Raw genomic sequence first — 6,770 nt, forward strand, 5'->3', positions numbered from 1 at the left:
CAGCAGAGAGAGCAAGATGAATGAGGAGGGGGAGGTTTAGATGCTTTCAAAGACTTCAGTGAAGGAGTTTGATTTGGTTCCAAAGCTCAGAGACGAGGCGGATGAGAAGAAGGCGGAGCGCTGATTGCATGGAACAAAATAGTCAAACAGAGACTTCTTCTTCCAGATTTCTTGTTTATGTCCTCTCTGCAGCCGGACTCTCCTCCTGTGCATGCACCTCTTTTTATTTTGTTTTTTTACCTTCACGTTACGTTGGTTCTTTTCCCTTTCCTCACTCCCTCTCATGCTCTCAGACCGGCCTCCCCCTCATGTCTACGTGCTGCTAACAAAACATCCAGCTCTTGAGAAATGTTATTCATGCACTTTAGACGGCTGTGATCTTGTCTTTTATTTTTTTTGGAAGCAAAGAAGAAGTGTGGCAGAAACCGAGATAAATGCAGAATGAAAAAACAGGAAAAAACATGCTGGAATACGCCCGGCGTAGCGTAGCGTAGCGTAGCGTGATGGTTGTGACTAACAGGGAGCATCTGAGCGCTGCATCTGAAGACAGAGGTCATCACAGAGGTCAGACTCTGGTGATGTCTGGAGGAGCAATGGAAGGAAGGAATAAGTGGGGCAAGGAGTAAAAAAAAGTGAAAAGTGCTTGAATTTCGTAATGAGGGCATGGCCGCAAATGTGCAAACCATCCACACGGTGTCTGCACAAACACTTCTGGTTCCCGTCTGGCCGGCTCGTGTTTCCCAGCGGTCGAGCTGGTGCACCTGCAGCCGCCTCGCGGCCGGCGGCCAGAACACAGACAAACATTCAACAACAACAACAACAACAACAACTCCCAGAAACCAAAGCGGACGGATCTTTTTTTTTCCCCGCTATTATTATTTTTACATTCTTTATGTTTTCTTAATGGTCCGAGTTGTGATTCAATTGGAAAACAGTGGATGCGTTGAGGAGCGAGTGACTCAGATAGAAAACATCACGTGAGGTAAGCGCTGTCTGTGGGATGAAGGACAGACATTACTCAGGACCCTCCTCCTCCTCATCCTCTTCCTCCTCCTCCTCCTCCTCCTCCTCTCTCTGATGGCCATGTTGTAATGCGGCTGTGATTTTTGCCGTATGAATGTCATCATGTCGCATGTCCAGATTTATGGGTGTTGCATAACGCTGGCATCCTGCAGCATACATGGATATACATCTGTTTTTGTTGTTTTTCATTTTATTTGTATTCAGATAAATTGTTTTATTATCATTGTTTTTGTATCAACCTTCAATGCTTTCTTTCTTCCAGGCGTCTGCAGGCCTCATCACCCTTTAATAAAACCCAGAGCAGTGTTGGCGTGCGGTGAATAAAGACCACGTATCACTTGTTTTCTCAGGCTCAACAAACTCCCAGCCGGACCTGCACGCCCACATGTCTGCGCTGGAGAAATAAAAAAGTGAAAACACGATCGTTTGGCATCGCAGCGCTCGTGTGGAAGGGAGGAACACCTGAAGCCATCACGGAGCGTCCACACCGGCATAAAAAGTACATTCTTTCCCATCAAGACTAACTCCTTAAAGTTAGAGTTGTATAACATAGCACAGTGTTGCATGATGGTTTGTTTAGGCAAAACATTTTTTTATGAAAAGCTACACAGAGTTCAGGGAATAGTTTGACATTTCATGAGCTATATGTTTTGGCGCTTTCTTGCCGAGAAGGTCAATAGCCCTCTAACGTCTGCGAGCTGAATACTAAACTGGAGCTGGCAGCCGGTTCAGGACTGCACACAAACTGTAAGAAAAGGGCCTGAACCCTTTTATTTATTTATGAATTATTAACCCATAAATAATACAATCTCCCTGCTGAAAGACTGTTTTTATGACCTGTAAACAGAAGCAGTCGAGCTCTCCTCCTGTTCGCAGTATGTATGCTAAGCTAAGCTAACCTGCTGTAGCTGCATATTAAATAACTGTACTGCCCTGAACTCTGCAAGAAAAGAAATACCAAAATTTCCCAAATTCTGAACTATTGCTTTAAATTTACTTTACTAATCCACCTTTGTGTCTTGCAATCAAACCGCCCAAAGATGAAGCATTAGTTTCCTACGTTCCTTAAACGCAACAACGCAGCGCTAACCACGCAGTGCTAACCACGCAGCGCTAACCACGCAGCGCTAACCACGCAGCGCTAACCACGTAGCGCTAACCACGTAGTGCTAACCACGTAGTGCTAACCACGCAGTGCTAACCACGCAGCGCTAACCACGCAGCGCTAACCACGTAGTGCTAACCACGCAGTGCTAACCACGTAGTGCTAACCACGTAGTGCTAACCACGCAGCGCTAACCACGCAGTGCTAACCACGCAGCGCTAACCACGTAGTGCTAACCACGTAGCTCAAAGAACAGCTTCCACTCGGTGATGATTTCATTGCTGTCGTTCCTGCTGTTACATGACTGAGTGGAAATCTATTTTCCGCTAATTCCTCCGGCTGAATCGATGTTTAGAGGTGGATTTCAGATCTTGAGCCACGAGTGACTCATAATGTTTGAACACGCTCATCCTCCAGAGTGTCCTATTCTCTCCAAACTAATTTCTTTCATGCTGCCTGGTGGTGGGGATAAGTGTGTCTCACTTCTTTCCCGCCAACTCCTGTGAGCTCCCGCTGCTGCAGCCAACCTGTTATTACAGAGCGATCACATAAGTACATATAATTCCAATTAGGAAATACTTTGAGGGAAACGCCACGGGTTGAGTCCTGCGTAATTTGGGCTTTAATCCTCAGCGAGGGAAAGGTTTTCTCAAGATGTCTCTATACGTTCAGCCGGAGCCCTCACAGAGCTCTGCAGGGGGGTCGCAGCGTTGTAACCAGGACGTTAGCGCCGCACACGGTTCCCTCGCCGAAAAGTCAAGGGCGAGTTTTCCATTTTTGGATTGTTGCAGAAATTAAGCGATGAGTAAACAAATAATAACTTTGACACGTTTTATTGCACAGCACCACTTTAATGATGGCTGGAGCTTGAGAAGCAAACAGCAACACGTCTTCACGTCTGCTGATCGCCACAGCACGTGTTTCAGCCATCGCACCAAAACCCATCGACATCGTGGCGAGGACACCGGAGGTGCTGATGCAGTCACTCATTTCAGTGATTGTAGGACTTGCTCCTGCAGCCCTCTTTCAACTTGGATGCATATTTTTGTTGTTTTACTTCATTTAAGTCTTGATACAAACCTGAACAACCCGGGTCTGGATGTGCTGGATGGCTTTTAGCACGTGAGCTCCAGTGAAAGCACTCTGTAAAGGATTTAAGCATGTCTGCAACGTCAATAATGGAGGTCAATTCAGGAGACGCTGTGTGACTGAGTGAGTGAGTGAGTGATTGAGTGAGTGAGTGAGTGAGTGACTGTGTGTATGTGTGTGTGTGTATCTGTGTAGCTCAATATAATCTGTCCAACTTTTTTCGTTTAATGTTCCGTTTACTTTGGTGCCCCGCTCCCCTTCTGTGGTGCCAACTCTAACAAACTGACCTGCAGGGCATTCGACCAGCACCCACCTACTCCAGTCAGGAATCTCACACACAAACACACAAAAAACACACACACACAGCATTCACAAACAGACAGCACAGCAGAGCGATCACAGGCGGCGTTTATGAAAGTCAGACCAGTGCGTGCAGTGAAACAGAAAGCAGCAGATTGGGGCGCTGGGGGGCATTGATGATCCCACGATGATCGTTACGCACGACCACAAACACACAAACTGCAGCAGTCTGTGTAAATAAGAATCAACTCTGCACTTTCTTTATTTTCCTTTTTCTCTCTCTCTTTCCTTATCAGCAAAGTCTCTCACTCTGTGGTCCAGATGGGAAACACCAAGTTCTGTGATTTTTATCTTTTTTTGTCATATTGCCAATATTCTTCTCCAAAAAGTTCACCTTGTCATCCACATTCGATGGCTCTCCACCTCTCATTGTGTGCGTCTCTTTCCATCTCTCCCTCTGTATTTTTTCTTTCTTTCCCCCTTCGCGGTTGTCAGAAGCGGTCAGCGTAATCACGAGTACGAAGCCGCTAACACGAGCGCGCCACGCAGCGAGCCAACACGTCGTCTGCAACCGAGTGGCGACTCGCAGGCAGCCAGCGCACTGAGAGCACGGGGCACGCCGCTCGCACCCGGCGACCCCTTCAGCTCCTCTCAGACTCACTTTCCCTCGGCTGTCATCCTGTTTCAGGGTGTAGCGCTGAACGAAAAGCTGAAAAGAGATGTATCCCGGAATGACCGAGGCAAAGACGCGTGATGATGAAGCTCCATCATCTGGAGAGGCGGAGATGAGATCAGGGACCAAAGACACTTTTATACATTTCAAGGTAAAACTCGTCGTTTCTAGTTTTCATTTCTGGAACTTGAGCTGAAGCGAGTTTCAAGTCTTGTAGTGGTGAGTTCAATGAATGAACTGTTGAGCGTTCACACAAGTTTGAAAGAAGCACGGTCATCTTCTTTGCAGACATCCCAGCATGCATTGCTTTTTCTGTAATTTTAAGAAAACATGCACGCTGGAGAATCTTCCATAAATTTAACGTTAACACAACTTCAAGCGCAAAACTCATCAAATTTAAATGAGCTGCTTTAATATTTTTATTTTTTATTCACAACTAATTATTTAACTTTAAGACATAGTTGCACACATTATATACTAAGCATATTAATGTAAAACGTCTAAACTTCAACGTGCTTGCATTATTATAGTCCATGTTTTTATGTTAGCATTTAGCATTAGCTCCATGGCTCTAGTCTCTCAGTATTGGGAAGTTAGAACAGATTGTAAAGTTATGTGTTTGTTTGAACGTGTGTCTGCCCCCTTGTGGCCAAAGAGAGAAGCTTTATCACACAGCTGACCAGTAATAATGTAAACTGTGGTGCCTTGAACCAAATCTCTGAGAGGTTTGCACGTGGAATGTAACATGTCATGCACCAACCTGTAGGTTTGTTATAACTCAAGCAATTATGCATAAGCTCGGGCCTTAGCAGAGGAGCCTGCAGCCTCTGCAGCTAAAGCCCACATTATATTATCATGCAGAGGATTAGAGGTCCACACACGGAGAGCACGAGCCGCAGAACCACACACTAAGCCGACGTCATGGATGGTATGTGCGTCTGTGCGCTGCAGAGCCGTGGGTGTGAAACCCTAGTAATCTGCCCTCTTTCCCCCTCTCTGCCACAGAGACACACTTCAGGCAGACTGCAGCAGACTCACCTGAACCAGCTGAGTGAGAGCCATCTGCCCCCTGCAGGCGGAAGAGAGCGACTACCAGCTGCAACAAACCCTGTGACAGGCGCGTGCACACGTATGTGTGTTTGTGTGTGTAGTCATATCAAAGATATGGCCCCTACATACGTGTGGGTTCATACTTTATGAGGCTCATTTATTCTCTTTTTTAGGCTTCTCAGTTTGTCTCTTTCTCATGTTTGTGGTCTATAGCGCTGCCAAAAACTCCATTTCCTCCCCTCCCCTCCCCGCTTCTCTCCTCCTGCCAAAGCAAATCAAATAACATTAAAGTAAAGAGCTCTTGGAAGTCTCCTTTCCTGACATGTGTCGGCCTCTCCACGCGGTTTTAAACGACACATGAATGGGCATATTCACGCGAGTGCAACCTGAACCTCAGTTCCCACAATTAGCAATCTGAAAGCGTCTCCTCATGAATCCTCTTCTGGGGTCTTTCCTCAGAGTCTTTTCCGTGTCTCTGGACTTTCATGCCACTAAGCTCAATGAGAGCCTCGTTGTTATCCCGCCTCTCTGGAGCGCCGCTGACCTCTCGCTGACTGCCTGAGAGCCGCCAGCGAGGACTCGTAATGGGATGGAGCCGCGTGGAGGAGGTGGAAAAGTGCTACTCCCTCACCTCCTCTCCGCTTTTCTCTCTGAACATTTTCCACCCCGTCACTCTTGCAGGGAGCTGCAGCATCACTTCGTCACCCCTCCTCTCCCTCCTCGCTCGTCCTTGAGGTCCTCTCTTCCCCCCACAGCTCAATGCCTCTTCTGTCTCGCTGTGACCTCACTCTCTCGCAGCATCTTCATATACATTACAGCAGCGGGTGCTGTGTGTTGGGTAACAACACGTTGAGTCTGAACCGTTTGACGGACACGACGTGTCCCGCTGGACACGTTGATCTCTGCTGTAATAGCAAGACGGAACGGCCGGCCGGCCGGAAAAGGTTTTGGCGGCCATGTTTTATGACATCACTTTGTTGCAGTTGTATTCGGTTCAGTTTGGTTCTTTTGTCTATTTCTGTTATCTTTTGTTGTCCTTTTGTGTCTCACTCAAGTTGTTTTGTATCTATTTGTCGTCACAAAGTGTTTCTTTTCACGCATTAATACAGAAGATTATTGGAAATGTTAAAAGAAAAATGCAGGTACTTTCTTACGGCAGCGTTAGTCCGCTGATTTAAACTGATAGTTTTACCGTAATGTTACCATAATGTTACCATAATGTTACCATAATGTTACAATATCCTCACGTGTCCTCACGTCTGCTCACCTATCCTCATGTGTCCTCATGTGTCCCCATGTATCACCACGCGTCCCTACGTGTCCCCATGTATCCTCACGTATCCTCACGCGTCCCCACGCGTCCTCTTGTATCCTAACGCATCCTCACGCATCCTCACGCATCCTCACGTGTCCTCACGCATCCTCTTGTATCCTCACGCATCCTCTTGTATCCTCACGCATCCTCTTGTATCCTCACGCATCCTCTTGTATCCTCACGCATCCTCTTGTATCCTCACGCATCCTCTTGTA

Source organism: Clinocottus analis, unplaced genomic scaffold (assembly GCF_023055335.1).
Source record: "Clinocottus analis isolate CAN_PGR_092001 unplaced genomic scaffold, fCliAna1.0.p SCAF_16, whole genome shotgun sequence".
Lineage (NCBI taxonomy): Eukaryota > Metazoa > Chordata > Actinopteri > Perciformes > Cottidae > Clinocottus > Clinocottus analis.